The sequence below is a fragment of the Octopus bimaculoides genome, chromosome 16, assembly GCF_001194135.2.
Source record: "Octopus bimaculoides isolate UCB-OBI-ISO-001 chromosome 16, ASM119413v2, whole genome shotgun sequence".
NCBI lineage: Eukaryota > Metazoa > Mollusca > Cephalopoda > Octopoda > Octopodidae > Octopus > Octopus bimaculoides.
The window spans coordinates 26,098,378-26,111,830 of NC_068996.1; the positions used below are offsets into that span (position 1 = coordinate 26,098,378).

The following is a 13,453-nucleotide window of genomic DNA, read 5'->3' on the forward strand; positions in this document are numbered from 1 at the left end:
ACAAAGTAGAATTGATATGAGAAGAGGCACATTATATATATTAGTGCAGGGGTTTTCAAACTGTTTGACTTGCGGACCCCTTTATATTTCAGGCTTTACCTTATAAATATTTGCTTAAAATAACATATTTTTACATTTATTTATTTAACAATATTTAACAAATAGGTTTATTGTCAATTAAAAGATTTCGATTAAAAAACATATATAAAATCAAATTGCCCATAAAAAGTATTTGCTGTCCACGGACCCCTTGTCTTGTCCTTGCGGACCACAGTTTGAAAACCCCTGCATTAGTGGTACCAACTACCTACTTTAGACACAGCAGGAACTTTTGCATTAAAGCAGTAGATGAAACAAATCTTATACCGGTAGGTTGATAATGTTTACATAATATATTAAAGAAGAATTTTCTATAATGGCTTCTTGTTATTTTCTCCATGTTCAGCAGATACAGACACATATTAATTGAAGTGCTCCGACTACTTATCACACTAAGCCATATTTATTCTACAGTATTATTAAATTGATATACACAAACTGAGACAAGTGGAAGAAACTAAATGACAGTGCTGGCAATAGGATCCAAATTATTGATCGACAAGCTGGTAGTCCAAAATAAAATTAGAGGAAATCCCTGTGACATGAATCCTACCCCCAGCATTCCTATCATCCTTTCACAAACAGAATAACAGAACCAAAAGTAATTCCTCACAAATCATGGATTTAGTTATTGTTCATATAGACTTCTTGCTCATGCATGTAGTTTGTCAGTCCTGATCTTGGTTGTTCATCTCACTCCAATGCAAGCACCCTCCTGACACACACAGACTGCAAGTTCAAACTTTACTGGAATCTATTCTACTTTTTATATTAAGGCTGACAGAATCATTATTGCTTCAGAGAAAATGTTTAGAGGCATTTCTTATGGCTCTTTACATTCTGAGTTCAACTCTGCCTTTTACCCTTTCAAAGTGGTGCCCCAGCATGGCCACAGTCAAATGACTGAAACAAGTAGAAAGTAAAAGCTATGACTAACATATTGCTCAAACCAGTATCATCATTCTGTCTGATATTGAAAACCTATCACCATCAGATAAGATCCAAAGTTGCTATTTTCTATCTTACAAGGAAGATGGCGATAAGGAGTGGAATTAGAAACAAGAACACACAAAGAACATGAGTTGATGCTGCAAGGCATCTTCATTGACATTCTTAATTCAACTAACCCACCTTTCTGGATTGGTACTGTAATTATCAGTTCTCCATATCCCCACCCCCATCCAAAAGGTAATGTTGACCTCGGCTGAATTTGAACTAAGAGCCCAAGAGTATACCAAAGCAAAAACAAGGTATTCTATTATATATTCTCAGGACTGTGAATCCACCACCTCATTTTTATTTTTTCATTCTCTCCCTCCCTGCATCTTAACGTGATGCCTAATTGGTCTGAGTTCAAATCTTGCCAGAGGTTTGTTTTGTAGCCTTGGAGTTAATGAAATAAGTAGTGCCAATTATACACCGAAATTGATTCAATCAATTAAAATTTTCCTACAAATTATATTGGCACGGTGCCTATTGAAAAGGAATTAACAGTGAAGAACAAAGAAAAGAATGAAAAAGAGAGAGAGAAAAAAGACAGCTCGATAAAAATATAGAAGCAAGTGATGGTGCATGCATGATCAATTATTATTATTATTATTATCATTATTATCATTATTATTATTTTAACATATCAACCAACTAAAAGTGTAGGTGGGCCAAAAATAGATCTAAGGTGAACTTGCTGTTTTAATTAGCTGCTCAAGAGAACAAACAGAAAAGCTAATTACAAACAGTAGAGGTAAGTTGGCAATGGATCAGTGGGTTCACTGCAGCATGGAACTTGTTACAAAGAATGCTGCTAGCAGTTAGTGGGTTAAGAAACCAAGAATTCTTAACGAGGATCTAAAACAATTAGAGAAAACAACTGCACAAAAAAAAGTAAAGATCTGAAAAATTCGAAAAGGGAACTTGATTTTTAAGATTGAAACAATGCTCTCTTTTATTTCAATTAACACTTTTTACCATTTTATCATTTTATATCCATGTTGCCATGTTAGCATGATTGCAATTACTTCTACACATTTGAACATTTGCATTACAACCACTCAGCCGTAAAGTAGAGCTACATATGAAAATATAAATACCTAATAAATCCTGTAAGAGTTTTAATGACTGATTCTTAGCTTCAGTTTCATGGCATTGAGAAACTGAGAGTTAAAAATTACCCCTGGATAGGACATTAGTTTACTACAAATAATGTTACTGAAACCAACAAAGGACATGTTATGTAGTCACTTGGCTTCCTAGAAATAGCAGCCAAATCTCTATCTAATTACATCTTCATATAGAAAGAGACGGGATGACTGCAGTTTGAACACCTTTGATCACATATCTGCTCAAACAGGATTGACTTGGAGCTAAACAACAAGTAATATTAATTAATAGATGATTTGTTACCTATTCCTGACAGGTGAAACTATGTAGAATAAATGAAAACTGTATGTCAGTCAGATAAACAATGACATTTAGAGTTAAAATATGGTAGAGTGCCAGACTAAATTCTTTGCAAAATTTAGTTTTCTTCCTTCTGTTTTGCAATTGAATCCTTTATTTTGAGATGATTTTGTCTTCTATTATTCCAGGGTCAATATAATAAATATTAGTAATAAGCAGTGTTCAATTTTAATCAAATATATCTTTGTCTTATAAAAACTGGTTCCACGCCAAAGGCAGTTATTCATGCTGCTGACTAGCATTGTGGTGTGGATAAAGTTATGAATAAATTAGCCAGTCTCACCATGAAACAGGTTGAGAAAAAGTTGGACTGAAATGGTGAATGCATACATCACCTACTGCCATATATTACCACCTGGCCACTATTCTTTGTCCAGCATTTTGTCTGATTATACCTATAGATTCTTATAGAAAAGAATGCATCCTTCTTAGCAAGCAGCATATCTGCTGTCAACAAGTTTTGAATGGGGGAACTGATGATATTCAGATATGTACTGAGGTTATTCCCATCTATGCAGATCCCTCGATGGCAAGAAAGTGCAGCCACCCTTTGACAGGCAGGTTTTCCCTCAAATCATTTTTTTTGACAAAGCTTCAGTCCAAACTGCCTATAGAGGACTAGCAGCATGGAAGAATGGCGATATCCTTTGATAAACTCCAAGCATCAATGAAACCCACCCAACAGACTAATTATGAAGACTTTCAGTCTGAGATTCTGAATGACATCTCTAGCTTAGCAGTCGTACATGAGAGGCATTGATAGTTTCAGATAAATGTGCTTGTCTGGGGTACAGTCAAAGTGATTGAACAATTCTGTACACAGTGATTCAGTGTCTGACTTATGGTGTTATGTCAAACAGCCATTGTAAAGTGTAGGACAGATCTAGTTATCAGCCAATTACAGCTTGATGATCACCTTGCTTGACAATCACTCTGCTTGCATATCCTTCCTGGCCAAAGGAAGTGGCTAGAAAGAACAGACAATTTTCCTTTGGTTATAGTAAAAGAACTTGTGTGGTTTACATGACCAAAAAGTTCGAGGACAGATGCCTTCATTTTTTTTACCAAAGACATCACCTGGAGTAGAAGGCGAGAGTGAAGAGAGAGGTGCTGCACTCTAGCAAATTTCCTTGACAGATGATGAGAGTATTGAGCAGAGTTTGAGTGAATGGTCCTATGCTCAGCATATACCAATAGATCAAAGAACAACAAGTGGGAGAGGGTACATACTATTGTTAGTTATGGTAATCCTGAATCTATAGGGTTTCTCAACTGCCTCTGCTTGGGAAATTACCATAGTTTATGCACATCTATGTATAGTATTATTTTTTCATCATTTCATTTCAATATAAACCCTGCAAACACACTTTCTCTATTGGCTCTGTAATGACAATCACCCTTCAAGTAACAGCTTTTCCACACACAAAATTGCAAGCCTTGCAAAAGAGTTATAATTATTATCATTTATTTATTTGCTCAGACAATAAGATATCTGACTGCAGGAGCTTAATTCTAGGGAACAATATGTGTGTAAAAATGATTTAACTCACAGACATTTAATGAAGCCACGTTCAAACAAATCAATGCCACTCCATTCAAGGGACATGGCATCTCATGGTAACAACAGAATCATCATCATCATCATCATCATTATCATCACAATGATGTTTAATCACTTGCTAAATCTCTTGGTAAGTCATATGTAGTACAATGCAGTGCAGTATGCATCTTATTTATTGCTGTGACTAGAAGATGCCATTATTTATCTGAAGTGACCCTCACTGCAGACTAGCAGCACTCACTTATCTCTTCACCTAAAATCATAATACACAAGAAACAACCTACCTAATGCATTTATATGGGAAGACATTCATACAAGTATGAGGAATCATTAAGCCCTACACATTCTTTTTCTTCCTCTTATCTCTTTCTATCATAGAGTGTAGGCTCAAAATGTCAAAAACCTTTTCCATTCTTCCGAACATCAAACTAATACATCTGCTTGTTGTTCCCTATCTGTTTTTGTCTTTTGTTTCTGTAAATTTGAACTATATATATATATATATATATATTGCCTACATTTCAAAGAATATATATGTTTATGTATGCACCAAATCAACATGTGAATGTTTGCATTTGTATATACATGTATACATAGATATGATACTTTTACTAAATCATTGATAGTGTTCTTTTTGTCTATGCTTCCTCATTCTCATTTGTTTTTATACCACACAACTGCCACAACAAACATGAACTACCACCAACACCACCACACAACTGAAACCATAGACGCTGTCACCAATGTTCCACTAACAAATAATATTATAATATTGGCATGATTACAAAAAAAATATATTAAAATTTACATGAACCTCTACCACCATCACCACCACCACAATTAGCAAAACTACTAATACTACTACAGCTTTTATCAACAAACACTGTTGCCGCCACCAGAAATACTGCTGTCACCACCACCATCACCACAACCATGACTACTCTAAATTATATGACACAGATAACACACCTGTATGACTTGGCTAAAATCTCACATTAAATTGATTGGCCAACTCTGATAATAAACTATATATATATATATATATATATATATATATTTAATTCATTATCCGAGTTGGCCATATATATATACACACAGACACACACACACACACACACAGACACATACACACATACACATAATATATGAAGAGCCACATGGCTTAGTGCTTAAGGGTGTTGTGCTCATGAATGTAAGATCGAGGTTTCAATTCCCAAAATAAGTGATATGTTGTTTTCTTGAGCAAAACACTTCATTTCACATTGTTCTAGTTTACTTATCATCATCAACATCATCGTTTAACCTCTGCCTTCCATGCTGACATGGGTTGGATTGTTTGACAGGCAGCTGGCAAAAATGAGTAATCCTGCAATAGATTGATGTCCTGACCTGAGAGTGGGAAATATATACACTACAGAATCTGAAAATCACGCCTTATGAGCATATGGCTCAGGAATATACAAATGATTTAAATTCAAACTACCACTGTTTTTCTGCTGTGAAAACAAGATGATCTGACAAGCATGAAAACGCATGGTATGCTATGCAAGCTTGTCAGATCATCATATTTTCACAGTATGAAACTAGTAGTAACTCAAATTTAAATGTGTATATTAAAAGGTATTTATCTGTCAAAATATATCTTATCGTTTTCTGGATGGAATACTTTTTATTGACCCCATCAGTTATTGATCAACACTTAGTTCCCAACCACATAGTTTTGGATTCAGTCCCACTGCATGGCACCTCATATATACATACATACACACACACACACACACAACACAATAAACAAGAACACTATATATATATACATATATATATATATATATATATATATATATATATATATATATATATATATATATATATATATATATATATATATACTCTTTTACTTGTTTCATTTGTGTGTTTACTTCATGTCTATTTTTCCATGCAAGTATAAGTTTAAATGTAGAGTTATTTGAAGTGGGATTATTACAGGCCAGATGAGGATCCTGCTGCCACCAACCCTTATTTGTTTCTCAAGTGAAGAACCTTTTATTCCAGAGGTCTTTTGAAAATGCTGAGTGACCAGTCATACAGTCATAATGACAATATCACCAACACTTCAACTCAGCTGGTGACAAGCGTAGAATACCAACACAACATTCACACTTATTTTGAGTGCTCACTTTACTGGTGTAGACAGACAATGGAACATGTTCTAAGCTCCTGCAGAGTAGCTCTAACTCAAGTAAAACACGTGGCGACACAATCAAGAGCTTTAATGGCAAGAGTAAAACCAGAATCTGCAACAGCATACTACATGGCAGAGGTAGCAAATCATGGCCAGGAACAGCTATGAGATATAAGGCACAGGAACAGAGGCTTCTGGGTGTGTGGATGACTGGAAGTCTTCAGTAGACCTTCCAGGATGAGCAAAACAATCAGAAACAATCAGGAAGAGTGGTTTGAGGCCAGGTGTCATACTCCATTCCAGTTTGTCAAAGCAACTGATTTTGATTGAACTTACTGTGCCATTTAAAAATTGAATAGAAGAAACCCATGTGCCCAAGGACCAAAAAATATGCCAGTTTGACCAACAGCCAACTTCCAGGTCAAGGTTCTTACAATAGAAGTTGGAACCAGAGGGATTGTGGGCAAATCTGCTTACAATCTAATAAAACAACTCTGAGTTCCTGGGAAGAACAGAACCAAAGCCCTAAATGCAATATCAAAGACAGCAGAAAGGTATTTTGGCTAGATCTGGCTGAGAGAGAACAAAAATAACTTCCATACCATTTGAAGGCTATAAACTCGTATTTGAAAGCTAAGGGAAGTAACACTGAGGAGTTATTTTGATAGTGTTGATGTTTCACCATTACCATGACAACCAACGTTATTTCTTCTGTAAGTATAAGTTTGGAAGCAGAATCAACAGAGAAGTTTAAATGCACAAGTCTCCGAGAGTAAAGTGGCTAAACAGTGTCAGCAGAAGGGAACCCAAGAGTCATGACCTGGATGTGACCTGGCCTGGCCCCCTTGGAGTGTAAGAAGTTATGGCCAAAACACTTGTTTGAGTGGAGATTTCTACACTGAAGACTTTTTACTGTTCTGTGCTCTTGAGAGTTTCTTACCTCTCTCTCTCTCTCTATATATATATATATATATATATATATATATATATATATTAAAGAGACTTGTGTAAGGCTGGAACAGTGTAAGAAGATGTAAACTAAACTACAAAAAGAAAACAAGACGAAGTTGTAGTTTTTCCTTATATTTCTATACTTTGGGGCACTGATCCCTTCTTCAGGAAATGTGGAATAGTAAAGGATGGAAAAGGTCATTGCTTGGTATACTGGGAAAGAAGGAGGAAGAAGGAGAAAAGCGACGAATGCAGATTGGTGTTGCTAAAGTAACCAGTTTGCTTCATGTAGTTCTTTCCTGCTGTTAATGGCTGGTCTCTCTTTGTTGATAAGGAGGACATCCAAGATTCTGAGATTGCCCCTGTTGCGTTGAGTGGGCCTGATGGATACATGGAAATCCTGGGTCTGACAATTTAGGCGTTTTTTGATTGACATGTCTGAGCATATATGTTCTTTTATTTGAACACGCAATTTCCTGGTGGTTCTCCCAATGACATATATAATTTAACATACGCTTGTTGTATTTTGAGCCTAAAAGATGGCATAATAGCACATGGCATACTATACACTTGCTGAACTATTGTGTCAGAGTATGAAACTTATAGTAGCAAACATTTAAATCCTGTGTTTATTGGATGATATTATATTCCACTGGATGGAGTACTTTTTGCTGATCTCATCAATAACACAGGACTCTACACTATATATATATATATTTATATATATATATATGTATATATATATATATATATATATATAGTTAGTTAGATTTAAGAGAGAAGTAACAACAAACATTTACTAATGAAAGTACTCTATAGCAGATGCTAGCAGAATCTATGACTTCAATTTTCACTTCATTACTGGTTGTAATGGATTAGGAAGCAAAATTATAAGGAAAGAGTGAAGTGAAATAGCTTAGCAGGAAACTGGACCAATACCAGAAGCAGTACTAAGATGTTCACACACACACACACACACACACACACACACACACATTGCCTGTAGTAGAGTTAAATGAAGAACAACTTCAGAACTGCTTGTCGTATCACATTGATGCACACAGTCATGTGATCAATCTGAGAGAATGTGGTCTCCAAATCAAAGTCCTCACCAGAGAGCTGAGTTCAAGAGGGTTTGTGGGCAGATCTGCATGTGATTTATATAAATAACTGAATATAAGGGAAACAATGAAATAAATAAATGAACAAATGACAATAGGGAAAGACAATAATAGAAAAAAAAATTCATGAACAAAATTGGTTGTGATATTTGTTTTGCATTGAATTACAGATACTCCCTTGTTACTGTTGCCATCAAAAATACAGTGAATCAGTGCCTGACTAGTCACAAATCTGTAACCAACAAAACTTATTGTTCACAAATTGCAATAAAAAAAAAAATTAGAAAATGAATCATTTCAGCTTGGAAACAAAAGTTGGAACATGGTATTGATGGTGGTGGTGGTGGTGGTGGTGGTGGTGGTGGTGAGATTGACTTTGATGATGATGCTTTGAGCATCATCATCATCATCATCTTTAACTCCTTTGATGTTATTTCATCAGAGACATACCACAGGTTAACTTATTCTGTGAGTGTTACAAGTCAACATATATTAAATCCAGCAGGAGAGCTGTTGCTAACATTATGACAGAACAAGGTGAAACAGCTGGTCAGGCAATGATGGTCTGCTTTTTATTGTGCATCGTCATGCAATAAGTGAGCACTATTGAATAATTGATGAGAAAATGTCACACGCAAACTGCGCTGTAAACATGAAACTGCAGAATTAAAGAGAATTTCACAAGACCTTGGAAAGCATTGCAATTAGACATGTATTCCTACTTCATGGAACCCTTCTGTTATGGTTTTGCATAATGAGAACTTACTGAAAAATTAGTACCTTCTCTCTCTTTCACAATATTCCTCTCTCTCACTCTTTCACAATATTCCTCTCTCTCTCTTTCATAATATTCCTCTCTCTCTCAGGACTGTATCAGATTTCTTGAGCTCAAATAAGCAATACCTTGGCCTTGTCTAAAATCTTTCAAACAATACTTTTCTGCTCTTAGCACTTCCAAGAAAAAAGTATGTTGTACAATAGCTATACAGCTTCATACAATAGCAGTTTTCTAAACATTAAGTACAACCTTCTAAAAGAAGTACAAAATTTTGAAGGAAAATGTCATACTAGAATATAATTCTATTGATTTAATTTTATTACCTTATCTTTTCAACCCAATTAAGAATTTAAAAAATCCTTATTTATATTTCTTATCTACACTTGTATTAACTCATTTAAAGTAATTAACAATTTTGCTTAAAACACTGGAGTCCAAAGAAATTTTTTAAAAATCACAAGTCACAACAAAGCTGCTTATATCAAAGTACTGCCTTTTAACACTTTGTTTGAGTTTTCTTGAATAATTCCATATTTAATTAAATGATATGTTTAGCAAGTGCAAGCATGTGGTCAAGGCATTTGATTTTCAACCAAGTGCTTTTGGGTTCAGTCCCACTGAATGGCACCATCAGCAAGTGTCTCTTACTACATAGCCCTGGAATGGCCAAAGCCTTATGATTGGAAACCGATAGAAGCTTGTAACATGTATGTGTGTATGTGAGTGTGTATGTGTGTGTGTGTGTGCACATAACTTTGTCTAGATATCACATGATGGCTGTAAATAAACATCATTGTCATACAAGCAAGGCCATTTGTTTCCAGTACACTGAAAAACATGTCTAGCTATGGGAAAATAGTAACTTACAGGTGAAGACTGACAACAGAAATGGCATCTAGCCTGGCTGTAGAAAATCTGCCTCAACAAATTACATCTGACTCATGCAAGTATGGAAAAGTGGACGTTAAATGACAATGAATTATGTATATTTATATATAAACATACACACACACATCAGTGTGTGTATTTTGTGACTCTTTATCTTAACGTCACGTGACAGCTGTAAATGAGTGCTGCAGTCATTTATTTTCATTATCTGTGAAAACATGTCTGGCCAAAGGGAAATATTACCTTAGTTGGAAACAAGTGAGGGTTAGTGATAGGAAGTGCATCTTGCTGTAAAAAATCTGCTTCAATAAACTCTGTCTGACTCATGCAACCAGGGAAAAGTGGGCATTAAAAATGTTGATGATGAATAAGTTTAGCAGAGTAAAAATTTTTTCTGGAAATGCTGCCTTTTCTGAGTGAAGGGTCTTTCACTGTGGCCTTTTAGCATGAAAAGATTCCTCTCCTTAGTTGTATGAGATTTGTCACAGTGCATCTTTATTATCAGAACTGTGTAAGATGAATTTTTTATATAAAAGTCTTTTCACATCTACAATTCAAGAATATCTCTAGCCATTTCTCTCCAAAATTCTTTATGAAGAACACAAATTCAAGAAATGATAAAACTAAATGCTTTATAATATTGAGGGATTTGGACTCAAGAAATCCATTGGAAATTAGTAAATTAATAAATTAATTATGCTATATTCTCTCCTACACTTTGTGGTTTTGCTCCAGCTCTTTAAATTTTGAGTTCAAATCCTGAAGTGGTCAACATTCTTTTCATCCTTCTCAGGTCAATAAAATATACCCATTGTCAATGCAACTGCCTTATCTCTTTCCTTAAACTTCTGGCCTTGTACCACTGATTATTATTTGTTGAAACTCAATAATACACAGAAAAGGAGTAGATAGAAACTCCATATAGTGTGCTTAGTGTGAACAATGGACAAACAAGAACTATAATGGGATGAGCAGCAGGCTAAAAGCAAAAGTAGCTTTCATATATATATAGCACAGGAAGATTGTGATAGTATTTGGAGAAACCTATTCTCACAACTATCCCCGATGTCTCCCTTGATGTAATCAATAATTTTCATGACATAACTGACTAAATTAGCAGCAGCAGGGTTAGGTTTCCCCAAAGTATAGTTGCCAGGTAGGAAAGTTCAAGAAGTTACTTTCTCTTGATAGCAGTAAAGAGCCCCACCCACCTTCAGAGTGAAATGCAGAATGTGTGATGCTTTTTATACTATACAGATTCTTGAAGACTAGAAAGAAATGAAGCAAGCAAGCTTTAGTGGATGTGTAATGTTAGTGTGTATGAATGACAGCACAAATGACCTGAGAGAAAAGCTGTGTATAAGAGGAATAATATGTAGTATGCAAGAAAGAAGACTGTATTGGTATGACCATGTAACGCACATGGCTGATAACAAACACAAAGAGATGCCAAGTGCTCAAAGTAGAAAATGTCTGTGGAAGGGAAAGACTAAGAAAAAATATGGGACATCCTCATCATCATCATTCAACAACCATTTTCCATGCTGGTGTGGGTTAGATGGTTTAAATGGAGATAGTAAGCTGTAGAGTTGCACCAGGCTTCAGTCTGTTTTGGCATGGTTTCTACAGCTTGATGCCCTTCCTAATACCAACCACTCAAGTGTACTGGGTGCCTTTTACATGTCACCAGCACAATGTGATGAAAACTAATCTCAAGATAATGAACCCCACAAAAGAGATGACACAACTATATTTGGCAACATGTGGTGCAGGAAAATCTTGTGTTCTAATGCAAGCATAGAATAGAGAACAGCGGTTAATGTTAAGAAAGGCATCCTGACATAGGAACTATACTAAAACTGAGTTGATTAAGTGGGATGTGGCCTTCTGACCTGTCAAATCCTGATGATTTATTAAGGTGTTGAATAGGCAAAAATCATCAAAAACTCAGATAAAATGCTCTGCAATATTTATTTCAATTTCACTGAAGTCAACTTTTCCTTTCTTTCTTGCAAGGACTGATAAAAATCAAATGCACCTATCAGTAAAATACTGGATTTAGTTAAGGAATTTAACTAATCCCTCCCCAACCAAATTTCGAGCCTTGTGTCTATGTTAGAAATTATTATTAATATTATAATAATAATTATTATTATTATCATCATCAATAAGGCAGTGAGCTGGCAGAATCATTAGCATGCCAGGAAAAATGCTTAGCAGCATTTCGTCTGTCTTTACATTCTGTGTTTAAATTCCACCTAAATCAACTTTACCTTCCATCCTCTTGGGGTAAAATAAGTACCAGTTAAACACTGAGGTTGATGTAATCGACTTACTCCTCCCTAAACTTGCTGGCCATGTGCCAAAATTTGAAATTATTATTATTAGCATTATTACCTCTGCCTTAGTGAAGGCGGAGGTATTGTTTTCAGTTGTATTTGTTTGTTTGTCCATGGACAAGCTATCTCAAGAACCACTGGATGGATGTGGATGAAACTTTCAGGGATGCTTGGCCTCATGACTGGCATGAACTGATTAGATTTTGGGATCAATCCAGTACCGGACAAGGATTCTGGATTATTTTTCCTGCGTTTTTAATTTTTGAGAGCGATTGGATTCATTTTTAGTATTCTCATTTGTGAGAGCAGTTGAGTTTATTTTAGATATTCTTATTTTAAAAATCATCTCTGGCTAATCGTTGAGAGGACATTGGTGTTGCCTTGGTGGAGGTTTGCACTCTCTGAGTGCTCTTGTTGTTATTATTATTATTATTTATCAAATTGAGGGATTTGTAGAATTGTTATAGCTTTAGTAATATTTAGTTATAGTTCCACATTCTGAGATCAAATCCAGTCAAGGTCAATTTTGCCTTTCATGTTTTTGGGGTTATTGTACCAGTAAAGTACTGGGGTTGATTTCATCAACTAATTATGTGCACTGCTAAAAACAATTATCATCATTATTATGTAAAAATCTAGGGTTCTTCTTTCAACCTTCTGAGGTCAATAATATAAGTACTAGTTATGTATTGGAGAGAAATCTTAGTCAACTAGAGTCCCCACCTAAAATTTGGGACTCTGTGACTACATCAAAAATCTACAAAATAATTCTGCTCTAAATGATGCTCTAGAGGAAAACTGAAGATAAAACCTATTATTCAATCATTTATTTGTAAAACTGACTGAAATATTATTGAATGACATCAATAACAATTTATCATATTCATCTGACTGATACAAAAATATTTAAATTTATATATATCATTATCTTTCAGCTTCCGTCTACTAAATCACTCACAAGTCTTTGGTTGATTTATGGCTGTAGAAGTCACTTGTCCTGAAGATCACAAGGTTAGAAATCAGGCTTCATAGTGACACAGCCATGTCTATATATATATATATATATATATATACACA

At 35.1% G+C, this 13,453-nt stretch overlaps 1 protein-coding gene and 1 long non-coding RNA gene across 3 annotated transcripts in view; one reads left to right on the plus strand and one right to left on the minus strand.

Moving 5' to 3' along the window:
- Positions 1 to 13,453, plus strand: part of LOC128249606 (uncharacterized) — a 143,766-nt gene that overhangs the window by 66,222 nt on the left and 64,091 nt on the right. The window lies entirely within an intron of this gene.
- The window catches only part of LOC106884196 (uncharacterized), a 48,824-nt gene that overhangs the window by 35,072 nt on the left and 299 nt on the right, over positions 1 to 13,453 (minus strand). The window lies entirely within an intron of this gene.